The sequence below is a fragment of the Chiloscyllium punctatum genome, unplaced genomic scaffold (genome assembly GCF_047496795.1).
Source record: "Chiloscyllium punctatum isolate Juve2018m unplaced genomic scaffold, sChiPun1.3 scaffold_561, whole genome shotgun sequence".
In the NCBI taxonomy this organism is placed as follows: Eukaryota; Metazoa; Chordata; class Chondrichthyes; order Orectolobiformes; family Hemiscylliidae; genus Chiloscyllium; species Chiloscyllium punctatum.
The window spans coordinates 52,626-65,034 of NW_027310295.1; positions in this window are offsets into that span (position 1 = coordinate 52,626).

Below are 12,409 nucleotides of genomic sequence, written 5' to 3' on the forward strand. Positions count from 1 at the left end.
CCACGGGACCCCTTTCGCCTGCAGGTCCCGAGCCGCCTTTATTTGCTGTTACGAGCATCGTGTGCCCCATACCTGCGTGACGAGCACCGCAGGGCGGCAGAGCCATCGCACTTGGCCGGGTGGCAGAGGAGGACCAGACTATTCACAGATAGCGGCCCAACGACTCCCAGAGCCGGTCGTGCGGCGCGCGAGGTCTGCTCTCTTCACAAGAGGCTTTATTAGGGAGTGCTAAGGCAAGGTTCTGTGCCCTCCACCCTCATCGCAACACCCATGGGAGCCTCCGGTCGTCAATAGACCGCCGCACCGGCCTCTGACTGACTCTCAGAATGGACGGAAAGAGCCGGGTAAGCCTTTCAAAAGATTCGACCACGTGCCGAAAACTTTAGACTTCCGTGAGCTCTCCGGCTTGCACCGAGACCCGAAGTCGACGTGCTAAGCACCACGGGACCCCTTTCGCCTGCAGGTCCCGAGCCGCCTTTATTTGCTGTTACGAGCATCGTGTGCCCCATACCTGCGTGACGAGCACCGCAGGGCGGCAGAGCCATCGCACTTGGCCGGGTGGCAGAGGAGGACCAGACTATTCACAGATAGCGGCCCAACGACTCCCAGAGCCGGTCGTGCGGCGCGCGAGGTCTGCTCTCTTCACAAGAGGCTTTATTAGGGAGTGCTAAGGCAAGGTTCTGTGCCCTCCACCCTCATCGCAACACCCATGGGAGCCTCCGGTCGTCAATAGACCGCCGCACCGGCCTCTGACTGACTCTCAGAATGGACGGAAAGAGCCGGGTAAGCCTTTCAAAAGATTCGACCACGTGCCGAAAACTTTAGACTTCCGTGAGCTCTCCGGCTTGCACCGAGACCCGAAGTCGACGTGCTAAGCACCACGGGACCCCTTTCGCCTGCAGGTCCCGAGCCGCCTTTATTTGCTGTTACGAGCATCGTGTGCCCCATACCTGCGTGACGAGCACCGCAGGGCGGCAGAGCCATCGCACTTGGCCGGGTGGCAGAGGAGGACCAGACTATTCACAGATAGCGGCCCAACGACTCCCAGAGCCGGTCGTGCGGCGCGCGAGGTCTGCTCTCATCACAAGAGGCTTTAGGGAGTGCTCAGGCAAGGGTCAGCCCGCAGCCTTCCTGGCAACACCCAGGGGAACCAGGCCACTCGCGTCTCTCGCCTTCATTTTCGACACGAGCGCCTGCGGAGGGCCACCACCCCCTCCGATTGTCAAGAGACCTCCGCACCGGCCTCTGACTTACTCTCAGAATGGACGGAAAGAGCCGGGTAAGCCTTTGAAAAGATTCGACCACGTGCCGAAAACTTTAGACTTCCGTGAGCTCTCCGGCTTGCACCGAGACCCGAAGTCGACGTGCTTAGCACCACGGGACCCCTTTCGCCTGCAGGTCCCGAGCCGCCTTTTATTTTTGTTACGAGTATCGTGTTCCCCAAACCTGGGTGACGAGCACCGCAGGGCGGCAGAGCCATCGCGCTTGTCCGGGTGGCAGAGGAGGACCAGACTATTCACAAATAGCGGCCCAACGACTCCCAGAGCCGGTCGTGCGGCAGGCGAGGTCTGCTCTCATCACAAGAGGCTTTAGGGAGTGCTCAGGCAACGGTCAGCCCGCAGCCTTCTTGGCAACACCCAAGGGAACCAGGCCACTCGCGTCTCTCGCCTTCATTTTGGACACGAGCGCCTGTGGAGGGACGGCCGGAGTCAACGTGGGGTTTGCCCGCCCTCCAATAGTGTCAAAAGACCGCCGCACAAGTCTCTGACTGACTCTTAGAACAGACAGAAAGAGTTTGTCAAATCTGTCAAAAAATTGACAAAGTGTCAAAAATTCGACTTCCAAGAGCTCTCCGGCATGCACTCATACCTGTCATTAAAGTGCTATGCCCGTGGAACCGTTTTTCGGATGCCTTTCAGAACGGTCCCGCGCCGCCATTTTGTTCTAAAAATCGTGTTCCCATATATCTCCGGGTACCCCGCCAACCTCACTGCGGAAAAACTACAAGTGGCACTGAATGGGTCTGAATTCCAAATTTGACTGCATCGGTCTGGAACTCGGTCCGGTCAAAACCGTTTGGATTTTTCTCGGTCCGGACTTCCGCGACAGACAAAGTTAAAGTTTTCGGGCTGCAGGCACAAAACGACAGCTGGCCATTTGCCGGGCTCAATTCACCCAATTCCTCCGGCACTTCGGAGCACATGTTCGGTGTAAGTTTGCGAATCTTTCCCGATGCTGCAGCATTTTCCTCCGCTGACACTTAGAATATTTTTCACACTTTGCTGAAAATTTTTCTAAGTGTTTTTTTCCAAGTTTTCCTGGTTACTGATTTCTTCTTTTTAAACATTTTTCTAAGTTTTTCTGGTTACTGATTTCTTCTTTTTAAACATTTTTCGCAGTTTGTCTGGTTACTGATTTCTTCTTTTTAAACATTTTTCGCCGTTTTTCTGGTTACTGATTTCTTCTTTTTAAACATTTTTCGCCGTTTTTCTGGTTACTCATTTCTTCTTTTTAAACATTTTTCTAAGTTTTTCTGGTTACTGATTTCTTCTTTTTAAACATTTTTCTAAGTTTTTCTGGTTACTCATTTCTTCTTTTTAAACATTTTTCTAAGTTTTTCTGGTTACTCACTTCTTCTTTTTAAACATTTTTCTAAGTTTTTCTGGTTACTGATTTCTTCTTTTTAAACATTTTTCGCCGTTTTTCTGGTTACTGATTTCTTCTTTTTAAACATTTTTCTAAGTTTTTCTGGTTACTCATTTCTTCTTTTTAAACATTTTTCGCCGTTTTTCTGGTTACTGATTTCTTCTTTTTAAACATTTTTCTAAGTTTTTCTGGTTACTGATTTCTTCTTTTTAAACATTTTTCTAAGTTTTCCTGGTTACTCATTTCTTCTTTTTAAACATTTTTCTAAGTTTTCCTGGTTACTCATTTCTTCTTTTTAAACATTTTTCTAAGTTTTCCTGGTTACTGATTTCTTCTTTTTAAACATTTTTCGCAGTTTTTCTGGTTACTGATTTCTTCTTTTTAAACATTTTTCTAAGTTTTTCTGGTTACTGATTTCTTCTTTTTAAACATTTTTCTAAGTTTTTCTGGTTACTCACTTCTTCTTTTTAAACATTTTTCTAAGTTTTTCTGGTTACTCACTTCTTCTTTTGAAACATTTTTCTAAGTTTTTCTGGTTACTGATTTCTTCTTTTTAAACATTTTTCGCAGTTTGTCTGGTTACTGATTTCTTCTTTTTAAACATTTTTCGCCGTTTTTCTGGTTACTGATTTCTTCTTTTTAAACATTTTTCTAAGTTTTTCTGGTTACTCACTTCTTCTTTTTAAACATTTTTCTAAGTTTTTCTGGTTACTGATTTCTTCTTTTTAAACATTTTTCGCAGTTTTTCTGGTTACTGATTTCTTCTTTTTAAACATTTTTCTAAGTTTTTCTGGTTACTGATTTCTTCTTTTTAAACATTTTTCTAAGTTTTTCTGGTTACTCACTTCTTCTTTTTAAACATTTTTCTAAGTTTTCCTGGTTACTGATTTCTTCTTTTTAAACATTTTTCGCAGTTTTTCTGGTTACTGATTTCTTCTTTTTAAACATTTTTCTAAGTTTTTCTGGTTACTGATTTCTTCTTTTTAAACATTTTTCTAAGTTTTTCTGGTTACTCACTTCTTCTTTTTAAACATTTTTCTAAGTTTTCCTGGTTACTGATTTCTTCTTTTTAAACATTTTTCGCAGTTTGTCTGGTTACTGATTTCTTCTTTTTAAACATTTTTCGCAGTTTTTCTGGTTACTGATTTCTTCTTTTTAAACATTTTTCTAAGTTTTTCTGGTTACTGATTTCTTCTTTTTAAACATTTTTCTAAGTTTTTCTGGTTACTGATTTCTTCTTTTTAAACATTTTTCTAAGTTTTTCTGGTTACTCACTTCTTCTTTTTAAACATTTTTCTAAGTTTTTCTGGTTACTCACTTCTTCTTTTGAAACATTTTTCTAAGTTTTTCTGGTTACTGATTTCTTCTTTTTAAACATTTTTCGCAGTTTGTCTGGTTACTGATTTCTTCTTTTTAAACATTTTTCGCCGTTTTTCTGGTTACTGATTTCTTCTTTTTAAACATTTTTCTAAGTTTTTCTGGTTACTCACTTCTTCTTTTTAAACATTTTTCTAAGTTTTTCTGGTTACTGATTTCTTCTTTTTAAACATTTTTCGCAGTTTTTCTGGTTACTGATTTCTTCTTTTTAAACATTTTTCTAAGTTTTTCTGGTTACTGATTTCTTCTTTTTAAACATTTTTCTAAGTTTTTCTGGTTACTCACTTCTTCTTTTTAAACATTTTTCTAAGTTTTCCTGGTTACTGATTTCTTCTTTTTAAACATTTTTCGCAGTTTGTCTGGTTACTGATTTCTTCTTTTTAAACATTTTTCGCAGTTTTTCTGGTTACTGATTTCTTCTTTTTAAACATTTTTCTAAGTTTTTCTGGTTACTGATTTCTTCTTTTTAAACATTTTTCTAAGTTTTTCTGGTTACTCACTTCTTCTTTTTAAACATTTTTCTAAGTTTTTCTGGTTACTCACTTCTTCTTTTGAAACATTTTTCTAAGTTTTTCTGGTTACTGATTTCTTCTTTTTAAACATTTTTCGCCGTTTTTCTGGTTACTGATTTCTTCTTTTTAAACATTTTTCTAAGTTTTTCTGGTTACTCACTTCTTCTTTTTAAACATTTTTCTAAGTTTTTCTGGTTACTGATTTCTTCTTTTTAAACATTTTTCGCAGTTTTTCTGGTTACTGATTTCTTCTTTTTAAACATTTTTCTAAGTTTTTCTGGTTACTGATTTCTTCTTTTTAAACATTTTTCTAAGTTTTTCTGGTTACTGATTTCTTCTTTTTAAACATTTTTCGCAGTTTGTCTGGTTACTGATTTCTTCTTTTTAAACATTTTTCGCCGTTTTTCTGGTTACTGATTTCTTCTTTTTAAACATTTTTCTAAGTTTTTCTGGTTACTCACTTCTTCTTTTTAAACATTTTTCTAAGTTTTTCTGGTTACTGATTTCTTCTTTTTAAACATTTTTCGCAGTTTTTCTGGTTACTGATTTCTTCTTTTTAAACATTTTTCTAAGTTTTTCTGGTTACTGATTTCTTCTTTTTAAACATTTTTCTAAGTTTTTCTGGTTACTCACTTCTTCTTTTTAAACATTTTTCTAAGTTTTCCTGGTTACTGATTTCTTCTTTTTAAACATTTTTCGCAGTTTGTCTGGTTACTGATTTCTTCTTTTTAAACATTTTTCGCAGTTTTTCTGGTTACTGATTTCTTCTTTTTAAACATTTTTCTAAGTTTTTCTGGTTACTCACTTCTTCTTTTATAACATTTTTCTAAGTTTTCCTGGTTACTGATTTCTTCTTTTTAAACATTTTTCTAAGTTTTCCTGGTTACTGATTTCTTCTTTTTAAACATTTTTCTAAGTTTTTCTGGTTACTCATTTCTTCTTTTTAAACATTTTTCGCAGTTTTTCTGGTTACTGATTTCTTCTTTTTAAACATTTTCCTAAGTTTTCCTGGTTACTGATTTCTTCTTTTTAAACATTTTTCTAAGTTTTCCTGGTTACTCATTTCTTCTTTTTGATCATTTTTCTAAGTTTTCCTGGTTACTGATTTCTTCGTTTTGAACATTTTTCTAAGTTTTCCTGGTTACTCACTTCTTCTTTTCAAACATTTTTCTTCGTTTTTCTGTTTACTCATTTAGCACTTTCAGGCACTTTCCGATCATTTCCTCGTTCCCGATTTCACCCTTTAAAACGCTTTCGGGCATTTCCCTAAGTTTTGCGGTTCACTCGTTTGGGACTCACTGACACCTTCTCTAGCTTCCCTGCTCACTTTTTTCGTACTGTTGAGAAAATTCGAACCCTTTCCTTAACTATGCCGGTTACTGACTTCACCGCTTCAGACCCTTGTCCCCGTAATGAAAGATACCATTTCCCACCGTGGGAAATGCACGAAAATCGGACTGAACACGGGGGAGGCTCCCCCCTCGAAGGCGAGACCGTCGGCAGAACCGCCGGGTCAAACCCGGCTGAGCTACCCGGCTTACAAGTCTCAAAGTCGGTATGAGCAGTCACGTCCACCCCCATTCCCTTTTGGACCACTTCCCACGGTTCCAAATGCATGAAAATCGGCCTGTACACGGGGGAGGCACCCGCCTCGAAGACGAGACCGTCGGCAGAACCGCCGGGTCAAACCCGGCTGAGCTACCCGGCTCGGAAGCGCCAAAGTCGGGTTGAGCAGTCACATTCACTCCCATCCCCTTTTGGGCAACTTCCCACGGTTGGAAATGCATGGAAATCGGACTGAACACGGGGGAGGCTCCCCCCTCGAAGGCGAGACCGTCGGCAGAACCGCCGGATCAAACCCGGCTGAGCTACCCGGCTTACAAGTCTCAAAGTCGGTATGAGCAGACACGTCCACCCCCATTCCCTTTTGGACCACTTCCCACGGTTCGAAATGCATGAAAATCGGCCTGTATACGGGGGAGGCACCCGCCTCGAAGACGAGACCGTCGGCAGAACCGCCGGGTCAAACCCGGCTGAGCTACCCGGCTCGGAAGCGCCAAAGTCGGGTTGAGCAGTCACATTCACTCCCATCCCCTTTTGGGCAACTTCCCACGGTTGGAAATGCATGGAAATCGGACTGAACACGGGGGAGGCTCCCCCCTCGAAGGCGAGACCGTCGGCAGAACCGCCGGATCAAACCCGGCTGAGCTACCCGGCTTACAAGTCTCAAAGTCGGTATGAGCAGACACGTCCACCCCCATTCCCTTTTGGACCACTTCCCACGGTTCGAAATGCATGAAAATCGGCCTGTATACGGGGGAGGCACCCGCCTCGAAGACGAGACCGTCGGCAGAACCGCCGGGTCAAACCCGGCCGGGCTACCCGGGTTAGAAGCCCTAGAGTCGGGTTGAGCAGTCACAATCACTCCCATCCCCTTTTGAACCTGTTCCCACCGTTGGAAATGCACGAAAATCGGCCTGTACACGGGGGAGGCTCCCCCCTCGAAGGCGAGACCGTCGGCAGAACCGCCGGGTCAAACCCGGCTGAGCTACCCGGCTTACAAGTCTCGAAGTCGGGTTGAGCAGTCACATTCACTCCCATCGACTTTTGGGCAACTTCCCACCGTTGCAAATGCATGAAAATCGGCCTGTACACGGGGGAGGCACCCGCCTCGAAGTCGAGACCGTCGGCAGAACCGCCGGGTCCAACCCGGCTGAGCTACCCGGCTTACAAGTCTCAAAGCCGGGTTGGGCAGTCACGTTCACCCCCATTCCCTTTTGGATCACTTCCCACGGTTCGAAATGCACGAAAACCGGCCTGTACACGGGGGAGGGTCCGCCCTCGAAGGCGAGACCGTCGGCAGAACCGCCGGGTCAAACCTGGCTGAGCTACCCGGCTTACAAGTCTCAAAGTCGGGTTGAGCAGTCACGTTCACTCCCATCGACTTTTAGACCACTTCCCACGGTTCGAAATGCACGAAAATCGGCCTGTACACGGGGGAGGCACCCGCCTCGAAGACGAGACCGTCGGCAGAACCGCCGGGTCAAACCCGGCCGAGCTACCCGGCTTAAAAGTCTCAAAGTCGGTATGAGCAGTCACATTCACCCCCATTCCCTTTTGGACCACTTCCCACGGTTGGAAATGCATGAAAATCGGCCTGGACACGGGGGAGGCTCCCCCCTCGATGACGAGACCGTCGGCAGAACCGCCGGAACAAACCCGGCTGAGCTACCCGGCTTACAAGTCTCAAAGTCGGTATGAGCAGACACGTCCACCCCCATTCCCTTTTGGACCACTTCCCACCGTTGGAAATGCACGAAAATCGGCCTGTACACGGGGGAGGCACCGGCCTCGAAGACGAGACCGTCGGCAGAACCGCCGGGTCAAACCCGGCTGAGCTACCCGGCTTACAAGTCTCAAAGTCGGGTTGAGCAGTCACATTCACTCCCATCGACTTTTGGGCAACTTCCCACGGTTCGAAATGCACAAGATTCGGCCTGAACACGGGGGACGCTCCCCCCTCGAAGGCGAGACCGTCGGCAGACCCGCCGGGTCAAACCCGGCTGAGCTACCCGGCTCGGAAGCGCCAAAGTCGGTATGAGCAGTCACGTTCACTCCCATCCCCTTTTGGACCGCTTCCCACGGTACGAAATGCATGAAAATCGGCCTGTACACGGGGGAGGCACCCGCCTCGAAGACGAGACCGTCGGCAGAACCGCCGGGTCAAACCCGGCTGAGCTACCCGGCTTACAAGTCTCAAAGTCGGGTTGAGCAGTCACATTCACTCCCATCGACTTTTGGGCAACTTCCCACGGTTCGAAATGCACAAAATTCGGCCTGAACACGGGGGACGCTCCCCCCTCGAAGGCGAGACCGTCGGCAGAACCGCCGGGTCAAACCCGGCTGAGCTACCCGGCTTAAAAGTCTCAAAGTCGGTATGAGCAGTCACATTCACCCCCATTCCCTTTTGGACCACTTCCCACGGTTGGAAATGCATGAAAATCGGCCTGGACACGGGGGAGGCTCCCCCCTCGATGACGAGACCGTCGGCAGAACCGCCGGAACAAACCCGGCTGAGCTACCCGGCTTACAAGTCTCAAAGTCGGTATGAGCAGACACGTCCACCCCCATTCCCTTTTGGACCACTTCCCACCGTTGGAAATGCACGAAAATCGGCCTGTACACGGGGGAGGCACCGGCCTCGAAGACGAGACCGTCGGCAGAACCGCCGGATCAAACCCGGCCGAGCTACCCGGGTTAGAAGCCTCAGAGTCGGGTTGAGCAGTCACGTCCACCCCCATTCCCTTTTGGACCACTTCCCACGGTTCGAAATGCACGAAAATCGGCCTGTACACGGGGGAGGGAGCCGCCTCGAAGACGAGACCGTCGGCAGAACCGCCGGTTCAAACCCGGCTGAGCTACCAGGCTCGGAAGCGCCAAAGTCGGGTTGAGCAGTCACATTCACTCCCATCCCCTTTTGGGCAACTTCCCACCGTTGCAAATGCATGAAAATCGGCCTGTACACGGGGGAGGGAGCCGCCTCGAAGACGAGACCGTCGGCAGAACCGCCGGATCAAACCCGGCTGAGCTACCAGGCTCGGAAGCGCCAAAGTCGGTATGAGCAGTCACATTCACTCCCATCCCCTTTTGGGCCACTTCCCACGGTTCGAAATGCACGAAAATCGGACTGAACACGGGGGAGGCTCCCCCCTCCAAAACGAGACCATCGGCAGAATCGACGGGTCAAACCCGGCCGAGCTACCCGGGTTAGAAGCCTCAAAGTCGGGTTGAGCAGTCACGTCCACCCCCATCCCCTTTTGGACCACTTCCCACGGTTCGAAATGCACGAAAATCGGCCTGTACACGGGGGAGGCACCCGCCTCGAAGACGAGACCGTCGGCAGACCCGCCGGATCAAACCCGGCCGAGCTACACGGCTTACAAGTCTCAATGTCGGTATGAGCAGTCACGTCCACCCCTATTCCCTTTTGGACCACTTCCCACGGTACGAAATGCATGAAAATCGGCCTGTACACGGGGGAGGCACCCGCCTCGAAGACGAGACCGTCGGCAGAACCGCCGGGTCAAACCCGGCTGAGCTACCCGGCTCGGAAGCGCCAAAGTCGGGTTGAGCAGTCACATTCACTCCCATCGACTTTTGGGCAACTTCCCACGGTTCGAAATGCACAAAATTCGGCCTGAACACGGGGGACGCTCCCCCCTCGAAGGCGAGACCGTCGGCAGAACCGCCGGGTCAAACCCGGCTGAGCTACCCGGGTCGGAAGCGCCAAGGTCGGTATGAGCAGTCACATTCACTCCCATCCCCTTTTGGACCGCTTCCCACGGTTTGAAATGCACGAAAATCGGCCTGTACACGGGGGAGGCTCCGCCCTCGAAGGCGAGACCGACGGCAGAACCGCCGGGTCAAACCCGGCCGGGCTACCCGGGTTAGAAGCCTCAGAGTCGGGTTGAGCAGTCACATTCACCCCCATCCCCTTTTGAACCTCTTCCCACCGTTGGAAATGCACGAAAATCGGCCTGTACACGGGGGAGGCGCCCCTCTCGAAGGCGAGACCGACGGCAGAACCGCCGGGTCAAACCCGGCCGAGCTACCCGGGTTAGAAGCCTCAGAGTCGGGTTGAGCAGTCACATTCACCCCCATTCCCTTTTGGACCACTTCCCACGGTACGAAATGCATGAAAATCGGCCTGTACACGGGGGAGGCACCCGCCTCGAAGACGAGACCGTCGGCAGAACCGCCGGGTCAAACCCGGCTGAGCTACCCGGGTCGGAAGCGCCAAGGTCGGTATGAGCAGTCACATTCACTCCCATCCCCTTTTGGACCGCTTCCCACGGTTTGAAATGCACGAAAATCGGCCTGTACACGGGGGAGGCTCCGCCCTCGAAGGCGAGACCGACGGCAGAACCGCCGGGTCAAACCCGGCCGGGCTACCCGGGTTAGAAGCCTCAGAGTCGGGTTGAGCAGTCACATTCACCCCCATCCCCTTTTGAACCTCTTCCCACCGTTGGAAATGCACGAAAATCGGCCTGTACACGGGGGAGGCCCCCCTCTCGAAGACGAGACCGTCGGCAGACCCGCCGGATCAAACCCGGCCGAGCTACACGGCTTACAAGTCTCGATGTCGGTATGAGCAGTCACGTCCACCCCCATTCCCTTTTGGACCACTTCCCACGGTACGAAATGCATGAAAATCGGCCTGTACACGGGGGAGGCACCCGCCTCGAAGACGAGACCGTCGGCAGAACCGCCGGGTCAAACCCGGCTGAGCTACCCGGCTCGGAAGCGCCAAAGTCGGGTTGAGCAGTCACATTCACTCCCATCCCCTTTTGGGCCACTTCCCACGGTTCGAAATGCATGAAAATCGGCCTGTACACGGGGGACGCTCCCCCCTCGAAGGCGAGGCCGTCGGCAGAACCGCCGGGTCAAACCCGGCTGAGCTACCCGGGTTAGATGCCTCAAAGTCGGGTTGAGCAGTCACATTCACCCCCATCCCCTTTCGGCCCCCTTCCCACGGTTGGAAATGCATGAAAATCGGCCTGTACACGGTGGGCGCTCCCCCCTCGAAGGTGAGACCTTCGGCAGAACCGCCGGGTCAAATCCTGCCGAGCTACCCGCGTTAGAGGTCTCAATGTCGGCTTCAGCAGTCACATTCAATCCCATTCCCGTTTGGACCTCTTCCCGCCGATGGAAATGCACAAAATTCGGCCTGAACACGCGGGACGCTCCCCCCTCGAAGGCGAGACCGTCGCCAGAACCGCCGGGTCAAATCCGGCTGAGCTACCCGCGTTACAGGTCTCAAAGTCGGGTTGAGCAGTCACGTTCACCCCCATCCCCTTTCGGACCCCTTCCCACGGTTGGAAATGCATGAAAATCGGCCTGTACACGGTGGGCGCTCCCCCCTCGAAGGTGAGACCTTCGGCAGAACCGCCGGGTCAAATCCGGCCGAGCTACCCGCGTTAGAGGTCTCAATGTCGGCTTCAGCAGTCACATTCAATCCCATTCCCGTTTGGACCTCTTCCCGCCGATGGAAATGCACAAAATTCGGCCTGAACACGCGGGAGGCTCCCCCCTCGAAGGTGAGACCTTCGGCAGAACCGCCGGGTCAAATCCGGCCGAGCTACCCGCGTTAGAGGTCTCAATGTCGGCTTCAGCAGTCACATTCAATCCCATTCCCGTTTGGACCTCTTCCCGCCGATGGAAATGCACAAAATTCGGCCTGAACACGCGGGACGCTCCCCCCTCGAAGGCGAGACCGTCGCCAGAACCGCCGGGTCAAATCCGGCCGAGCTACCCGCGTTAGAGGTCTCAATGTCGGCTTCAGCAGTCACATTCAATCCCATTCCCTTTTGGAACACTTCCCGCCGTTAACAATGCACGATATTCGGCCTGAACACGCGGGACGCTCCCCCCTCGAAGGTGAGACCTTCGGCAGAACCGCCGGGTCAAATCCTGCCGAGCTACCCGCGTTAGAGGTCTCAATGTCGGCTTCAGCAGTCACATTCAATCCCATTCCCGTTTGGACCTCTTCCCGCCGATGGAAATGCACAAAATTCGGCCTGAACACGCGGGGCGCTCCCCCCTCGAAGGCGAGACCGTCGCCAGAACCGCCGGGTCAAATCCGGCTGAGCTACCCGCGTTACAGGTCTCAAAGTCGGCTTCAGCAGTCACATTCAATCCCATTCCCTTTTGGAACACTTCCCGCCGTTAACAATGCACGATATTCGGACTGAACACGGGGGCCGGTCCGCCCTCGAAGTCAACACCGTCCGCAGAACCGCCGGGGCAAATCCGGCTGAGCTACCCCGCCCCCGAACACTCAAAGTCCCTCTGAAGCCTTGCATTCGCCTCCTTGG